Here is a 7588-nt window from a genome sequence, read left to right as displayed (position 1 = left end):
ATATGTTGATAAGAGTATTACAAACTTGAAAAATATTCCTCTAAGGTACATTTAGAACAGATCAATAATTTGCGATTAATCGCGATTAACTATGGACAATCATGCGATTAATCGCGCTTAAATATTTTAATCGACTGACAGCCCTAATTATTACATATATATATTGATGTATTGAACAACACTAAAAGGAAATTACTTTTTATGAACAAAAACAGTTAGTTAACAGACCTCCAAGCCATGGCTAAATCCCTGCATCTTTATAACTTAGCACCCAAACTTCCAAACCTGCATATGCCATTTACAATCCAATATGAGCAATACTGATAGACAACAAGATATTCTAACAAAATCCTCAGTGTTTGCACAGTTGTAAAGGAAGGAGAAACTGCAGTCCACTGCTTTGATTTTGCAATACGACTGTCACTTCTACGTCTCAGTATTGGACTGAGTTAATCCATCAGGCCTGTTTAACCATGCTGTGGCTGATCCTCTTGGTAAATACACCAGCACTAAGTGGCTTTCAATCATTACCACCAAGTATCTATAATAGTACTAATAGGCTTAGGACAAGTTCTCCCTCTTAGGCTAGGCCCCTTATTTCTATGTAACGGTTGCTTGCTCAGGCTTGGGCTACCACTTGGTATGTGTGTATTAGTGTCTGTCTTGTTGCATTAGCATGAACATCTGTCTCTCTGTGGGGACGCTCCAGGGACCATGGCTGAATGGTCGCCTAGCCTCTTAGGGAAATATAAAATAAATGGATTGGCTTTTAAGCCGCACTGCTGAATCGATACTAATTGACCATTCATCTTAAGAAATACTGTTTTCAAGTCAGTAGAAGCATTTAAGGCATACAAAGCATGTTTTTGTCTAGATGTTGAAAAAACAATGGACTGTAAGAAAGACAGCAATAGTACTAGTTCATGGATATCACAATAATTGTAGGTTCATGTCTCTCATTCTTTTCATAACAAACCAAAGTGAAAGATTTGTGGTCTGAAATGTGGTGTGAGTCTCCCTCTTAAGGACAAACTGAGGTATTACAGCTATAAAGTGCAATCCATAGAATTGCAACTTGCAACACAACATACATGATAAGCATATCATAAAGTGACATAACAAAACTTTAATGTATTTAAGACTTGTGTGCCAATGTATGTCTATGTCCACTGTGTGTGTGTTTGTGTGTGTGTGACTCCAGCTTCTCCTGGCTCAGTTTGATTCCTCGACACTGAGTGAATCACTGCGGTTCTACACTAAATATGTGTGTGTGTGTGTGTGTGTGTGCGTGTGCGTGTGTGTCCAGGTGGGTGGGTCCAGGTGGGTGGTATTGAGTTTCCTAAGCAGCTACTAATTCTTCCTCTCACACCCTGACCTCCTCAGTCTGTGACCCGAGGAGGCAGGAGGAAGGCAGCTCTTCGTCCACTTCACTGGACCTGGTCATGGAAGACAAATTGTGTGAATGTCAAATAGCTTTCTGATGAATGAACATGAGTATTTATGAATAATACACATCCAGTGCAGAGGGTTTAGTAAGTAAGGGCAGTTTGTTTCTACCGAACACAAATCTGGCAAGAAAAACACGCTGTCATGTAAGTCGAGAAAATGTAGATAAGTGCAAATATGAGGGGAGGAGAAAAGGAGATAGTGATGGCCTTTATAAATTAAAGAGGCAGTTTTCCTTCCAACCAATCACAAAAGTATCAAGAAGTGATTGGTTTGGATGGATAGGGACAACTATTTGTGCTGTTCTATCAATACCTTGTTACTTCTAGCTGGTTACTTCCCTTTCCCTGCTTTCTGTACATTTTGAATTCCCTAAAGGTCATCCACTGTTGGCTAAGTGCACGCTCTTCCTCCAGCTTTCTTTGGATGCAGTTCTTACTTGTAGCTTCCTGTGAGTGATTACACTGACCTGTGAAATTCTTTGTGTCAAAGAGAAGGATCTTTAGAACCAGGGATGTTACTTTGTTGTTGTAAGCCACCTTTCAGTAGTTTATATCTGGCGAGATTGTTGTAATTGTTGTTTTGTTTTGTTTTTCAGCTCTAATTTCTCATGTTTACTCCATTGCAACACGTTTCTCAAATGTTCCCATAACATATAATAAACTCAGAGAGGACTCATGGTCTTTGGTGATTCAGTCTCCAGATACTATGCCAAGCAGCAGCTGCTGCAGTCCAGCCGCCCACTGAGCCCCTGAGCGTCTCTCTATCTATGACACAAGGTTTCCTCCTGAGTAAGGTGGTGTGTGTGTGTGTGTGTGTGTGTGTGTGTGTGTGTGTGTGTGTGTGTGTGTGTGTGTGTGTGTGTGTGTGTGTGTGTGTGTGTGTGTGTGTGTGTGTGTGTGTGTGTGTGTGTGTGTGTGTGTGTGTGTGTGTGTGTGTGTGTGTGTGTGTGTGTGTGTGTGTGTGTGTGTGTGTGTGTGATGTGTGTGTGTGTGTGTGTGTGTGTGTGTGTGTGTGTGTGTGTGTGTGTGTGTGTGTGTGTGTGTGTGTGTGTGTGTGTGTGTGTGTGTGTGTGTGTGTGTGTGTGTGTGTGTGTGTGTGTGTGTGTGTGTGTGTGTGTGTGTGTGTGGTGTGTGTGTGTGTGTGTGTGTGTGTGTGTGTGTGTGTGTGTGTGTGTGTGTGTGGGAAGAGGCTGTCTTTGCTATATTGCTCCTTAGATCTGGTTAATTTCTGCCAGGACAAGCAGCTGCTTGAAAATGTAAAGGTTGCCCCTCCATCATTCTGACACACACAAACAAACATTTTAGCTTGTGAGTAGTTTGGTTCAGGAGGGTAGCAATGACATCCTTCCTCAGATGGAGTGAAATGTTGTGAATCATTATGTTGCCATGATATTTATTGAAGTATTCAGAAATGGGTGAAGTCACTTGCATATTAAGCTAAATTAAACTGTGGGAAAACATATACAAACACTTAAAATCTACCTTTTTGTTTGTTGTTGAAATCATTGATTTTTGTGATGGAGGGATATATTCTAGGCCAGGTTAAGAGAAACCTTTTAAATGTTTTTCCATTAAAAAAAGGTAAATTGCTGTTGGGCCTCTTAACGGATCATCTTCTATCTTTGTGCTTGGAAAGCCAAAGTCAGTTGTCTTTCTTTAAATTTAAAAATATACAAACTAAGGAGCATTCAGAAGCACAAAGCCCTGATGGCCAGCAGAGGTGTCTCATTAACTGTGATGAAGCCTCCAAAGTACACACCATGTTCATTCTCCTCTTGATGAGGTGTGTGTGTGTTTTGTATGAAGTTACTGTGGTAACACTTTAGCTCACAACATGCGTCTGCCTGTGTGAATGCATCCGTGTGTGTTTGACGTTGCCTTGGTAACGTTGGCCCCTGCTGACCTTGGCCTTTCCGGGCCCCTATCCTCTCTCGCTCTCCTTCTCTCCACCGAGCGGCAGCTGGTTTGGACCGGTGTGTCTACATGGGTTCAGACATGCTCAGTGGCATCTGGGTTGTTTTAGCAGACAGCTAGCTTAGCACTAAGTTGTTTCTACTTATCAAGTGGTGGGAGCAGCACTTTAGGTAAACAATGACGGTAAAATACTCCATTAGAAGTCAAAGTCCTACATTTAGTAACTTCAAATTCAAGAGTACACTTTTGTGGAGATTTTTCCCTTTCAGGGTGTTAATAATTACAGTTATTACATTGAATTGAATACTGATGACTCATTAACATGAAATATAATAAAACAAATAGTTAACATTCTACTAGTTTACTCAATCTATAAAAGTTTATATAAACTGATTTATGTTTAGTGACAAATTCTAATTCTACAACTATAGTTGTTCATGTCGTGGAAGAAAAAGTATAATGTTTTCATGTGAAATGTAGTGGAATAGAAGTAAAAAGTAATCATGTATACACATCATAGGAAAATCATAACTCAACTAGTAGAGCATTAGTACTATTATACTGTAACAATATAGGGACAGACAGAAAGCCATTTTCTTTATTGGTGGTGATTTTTAATGTTTCCCAGAGTAAAGAAAGCTGTTGAGCTGTAGTGATGGAAAAACACTTCCTGTTCTGATTGCTGTTGCATGAGTTAAGTAAAGCATGTGTGTGCGTGATGCATGGGCCAGCCAGGTCACAGGTGTGCATAATCTGAACGTATGTTTGAATGTTATCAGGGAAACCTCTAGTTGAACTCACGATGTATAGCTCATATCCAACCCAAGAAAGTGTACATTGCATGAGTGTGTGTGTGTTAAGGACTTAAAAATCAGTCATCAATCACACGATTTGTCTTCCATGACCAGGTCTGTGACTTTTATGATTGATTGATGATAACAATTTACACAATAGCTGTTTTTCCTGTAGTGTTAAATTAGCTCTACAGTTTCAGACAGTCATATCTAACATCCACTCTACCTTGCAGGCCTTTCCAGCCTCCATGCCCGAGGCAGTAAACCTGTCTGTCCATCAGCGATAACAAGCCTTCTTATAGTGCGCTCAGTTTAAAATGACAGGCCTTTCATCTGTCTGTCGGCCCTCTCCAGCTACATGACTTTAATGGCCCTGACATCATGTAAGCCGGAGCAGCTGGCTGTGTGTGTGCATGTGTGTGTGTGTACATGGACGGGGAGTTGTTGGTACCTGCATGATGGTGTGGCTCTAATCCATGTTTGTTCTGCTCCAGCACCAGGAGAGAATGCCCCACACACCATGAGGCACACCTGCAGCCTCACACACACACACACACACACACACACACACACACACACACACACACACACACACACACACACACACACTGAACTCAGAGGGGATCAGTGTGTGGTACAGAAAAAGTAGAAGTATTCGATACATCCGGTTTGTGCAGAGGTAGATATTTTATCATCAGAAGCAGTGATTGTGATCTTCAAGGGACGTCAAGGCTTGATGTGGGTGAGTGTCAACATACTGCCAGCAGAATTATTATATAGCATCTCAAATAGTCAATCAATATTCTTAAAGTATATTTAATACACTTGAATGCACATGCTAATGTACTTTTCTATATAAGTAGTATGGTAGTTTGTGTGATACTAAAACTCTGAAGTTTTGACTATTTTCAAATTATTTATGCTACCAAAATGTGATACTTTAGAGAAACGTGAAAGTATGTTTTAATTGTAATTTAGAGCACACTTGCAATAAACAGTATATTAATCATTTAACTTAACTTGTTTGAACTTGTCGATTAAAAATAAGTAAAACACTTCAAATTGAATCAACTCATTTCGATGTTTTTGTTTTTTTCAACTGTCATGGAAACAGATATTTTCCCCATATCCAAAAAGACAGAACCTTAAAATGGTTTATGTCAAAAAGTGTTGGCTGTGTTATTGTTTTACTTTGTGTATTTTCAGTCAAACCTGCAGAGTCTGACTCTAATGTCTAGGAATTGAGACCTGCATACCAGTCAGTCAGTAGGCAAATCTAAGACAGGGGTAGACAGGAGGGGGAGAGACCACCAACATAGTTGCCAAGCCTATTTAAAACTTTGTGTGAGTTTGTGTGTGTGTGTGTTTGAACCGTTATCGCTCAACAGCTTTGATATGAGACTGGGTTTGAGCTGAAGTGGAAAGATTTGCACAGTTCGTTTCACAACTTCTCTTATCTACGCTGACTGAAGTCATGCCTGATACTAAAATAACTACTGCTACTGTGTGTGTGTGTGTGTGTGTGTGTGTGTGTGTGTGTGTGTGTGTGTGTGTGTGTGTGTGTGTGTGTGTGTGTGTGTGTGTGTGTGTGTGTGTGTGTGTGTGTGTGTGTGTGTGTGTGTGTGTGTGTGTGTGTGTGTGTGTGTGTGTGTGTGGTGTGTGTGTGTGTGTGTGTGTGTGTGTGTGTGTGTGTGTGTGTGTGTGTGTGTGTGTGTGTGTGTGTGTGTGTGTGTGTGTGTGTGTGTGTGTGTGTGTGTGTGTGTGTGTGTGTGTGTGTGTGTGTGTGTGTGTGTGTGTGTGTGTGTGTGTGTGTGTGTGTGTGTGTGTATATGCAAGAATACATAAAATGGGAGAGTATTAGTGTTTGCACCCATTAAGTCAATATATGTGATTAAAGTAGAAATGCCATACTGTTAGTGGGCGGTAGAGCAATAATTGATGCGGCTGTTAATTAAGGTTTAAAACAATCAAAATAACACATGTTACCACTGCTGTTTATATGTGCAGGATATTCAGATCCTAAACACATGATAATGCTAGAAACCCTTTTTTCTGGCTAACATGGATTAAAAAGACACTCTTAACTCCAGGTGTTGACTGAGGTCAGATTTGTTTCACAATGATGTCTGGACAGATTACCACGCTGGGAAATAACATGACCATATTTGGAAGGCAGGGTCAAACTCAATCACACTTCCAGGTCAAATCCAAATCCTGGAAGACATCCTGTTTGCACCTTGCTCAGTAAGTCATTTATAAACGTATAGGGGCAGGTGGCACCAGCCTTAAGCTAATGGAGGTTGGTGTATCAATCAATCAACAGCTTGTGACAAATAAACTAGTTCTAACTTAGAAAGGAGTTCTAGAACTAGAAGAAACAACACAATTTCCCTAAAAATTAAAAGAAAAACAGCCATATATTTAGATTGAATTATCTTATAACGTCAATGGATAGTTTATTGTATATTAAGGTCATCTTACAGCTAGCTTGTGATCCTACATGTAAGACGCTCCGTATTCAAAGTCAATTGCTACCGGTTGTATGGAGGAAATCATATCAACAGTTTAAAACATGGCTATAGTGTTAACTAGCTGAGCTGTTCCTTAACTTTTAACATGCAATTTTGTTAAGCTTATGGTAAGTTTGCTAGAAAAGTTTCTAAGAATTTAGGAAAGACTTTAGACACAACTTTAGTATTGAGTGTTTATGGACAGATATGTAAAAGGAGAAAAAGAGCCTCTGCTACATAAGGAGTCAGGTGTGTGTTTGGAGGCATGCAGACCAGCATGTTTATCTGAAGCCTCCATCAGCCACAGACCAAACATTTGCCTTACCTGCTTCTCCCTCTTCCTTCTCTGTCCCTCTCTCTACCCTCATATTCTTCTGAAGAGGCAGCATGCCGCTAAATACCCACACCCATCAAAGACAGGAAAGGGGGAGGCAGGCAGGGGCTTATGAAAAGGGTCTGTGTATACATATACGTGTGTGTGGGATGCTTTGGTCTTTCAGTGGACTCACTACTTTATATTTTTCAGCTATACACATATACGTCATATTTGAGTTTTTTTTCCAAACATCAGATTTGATCAAAACAAATAACTATGTCATTCTTTTCTCAAAGGAAATCATACTGAGTTGCTGTTCTGTCTTTATTAACACATTTTTATCGGTTTCATTCTTTTTGACACTTTTTATTTGTGTGGTTTATATAATGGCTTAGCAGTTATCTTACGTTAAAAAACGTTTTTATATTCGATTTCTTGTTTTTGTATTAGATTTCTTGTTTTTTATATTTTATGTATGCACCATGACATCAAGTCAAATTCCTAGTATGTGCGTACCTACCTGGCAATAAACCTGTTTCTGCTTCTGATATCTGTAGTTTCACAATTAAGAAGGGACTTTTCATGATGCTGGTCATTCATGACTGA

Source organism: Gymnodraco acuticeps, unplaced genomic scaffold (assembly GCF_902827175.1).
Source record: "Gymnodraco acuticeps unplaced genomic scaffold, fGymAcu1.1, whole genome shotgun sequence".
Classification (NCBI taxonomy): Eukaryota; Metazoa; Chordata; class Actinopteri; order Perciformes; family Bathydraconidae; genus Gymnodraco; species Gymnodraco acuticeps.
This window is presented reverse-complemented; position numbering follows the sequence as displayed.